Source organism: Sciurus carolinensis, chromosome 7 (assembly GCF_902686445.1).
Source record: "Sciurus carolinensis chromosome 7, mSciCar1.2, whole genome shotgun sequence".
Taxonomy (NCBI): domain Eukaryota; kingdom Metazoa; phylum Chordata; class Mammalia; order Rodentia; family Sciuridae; genus Sciurus; species Sciurus carolinensis.
Window position 1 is genome coordinate 62,487,345 of NC_062219.1, and position 1,435 is coordinate 62,488,779.

Genomic DNA, 1,435 nt, shown 5'->3' on the forward strand with positions numbered 1-1,435 from the left:
TTTGAAATCTCTTGGTTTTAACTCTTTTCATTTCTACCTTCTCCATTTAATGGCTCACTCACATAACTTTGGGATAGGCTGTTAACAAATCAGTGGATAATTGAAAAAGTGACCTATGCATTCCAAATTCTTTGGTGTGTAACAAATGTGGGAAATGTTAAAGATGAATTGGGACACTTTTTTAGCAGTGTTTTTAAGAGAACATGTAAGAAATAAGAGTAAAATCAATTGCTCCATAAATAACTCATTCTTCTTCTTGTACATTTGTGTTTGACCAGTTTGTCTGACTTTGTATTTTTATGCCATTGAGACAGGACAAAACCAAGATGGCAATGGAGATGCGGCTGCCTGTAGCTCACAAACCCCTCAGTGAGAGCCTTGGCCGAGATACTAAGACTGGTGGTGCCGGGGGACACAATCTCTATGAACATGGGCTTCATGTGGGGCCCTGAAACATATAGGGGAGAAGAGAAACTCATTGCATCCGTGGCTGGCTCTGTAGAAAGAGTAAACAAGTTGATCTGTGTGAAAGCTCTGAACACCAGATACAGGGGTGAAGTAGGAGACATTGTAGTGGGGAGAATCACAGAGGTTCAACAGAAGAGGTGGAAGGTGGAGACCAACTCCAGGCTGAATTCAGTCTTGCTTCTCTCATCCATGAACCTTCCTGGAGGAGAGGTGAGGAGAAGATCTACAGAAGATGAACTTGCAATGAGAGGTTTCTTGCAGAAGGGAACCTTATCAGTGCTCAGGTCCAGGCGGTGTTTTCTAATGGAGCTGTCTCTCTGTACACGAGGAACTTGAAATATGGAAAACTAGGTCAGGGTGTTTTGGTCCAGGTTTCCCCCTCCCTGGTAAAATGGCAGAAGACTCACTTCCATGACTTGCCATGTGGTGCTCAGTGATTCTGGGTAACAACAGCTTCATCTGGATCTACCTGACCCCTGAGCACAAGGATGAAGACACAGGGGGCTTGACTGCAAATCTGGAGTCTGTCTTCCTTGCTGATGGAGAGGCGATATCCCAACTCCGGAACTGCATTGTCTCATTGGTAACTCAGAGGATGATGCTATATGACACCAGTATCCTGTATTGCTATGAAGCATCCCTTTCGCATCAGATCAAAGACATCTTAAAGCCAGAAGTCATGGAAGAAATTGTGCTGGAAACACGCCGGAGGCATTTAGAACAGGAAGGATGAGAGGCTCTTGAAGATGGGCCTGTGCATCTTGCTGGAGTGGTTCTTAGAAGTGAAGAGTCCACTGTGGGGTTCCCACATGTGGACCAGGGAGGATCCAATAGACTCATTATGCATCTGCATTGCAGCTGAGTGGCTGGAGAGCTCCTGGGCTTGCTCTTTCCTGTTCTGAGATGCAGCCTGGGGGGAACTGAACAGTGCCATTCCCAGTGGGTCCCAGTGTGAGGAGGTAGTTTT

The 1,435-nt window shown here is 45.9% G+C and overlaps 1 pseudogene; it reads left to right on the forward strand.

The window, feature by feature from the left end:
- The first annotated feature begins 326 nt into the window (after positions 1 to 326).
- Positions 327 to 1,201, forward strand: LOC124987980 (exosome complex component RRP4-like; annotated as a pseudogene).
- The last annotated feature ends 234 nt before the right edge of the window (positions 1,202 to 1,435 follow it).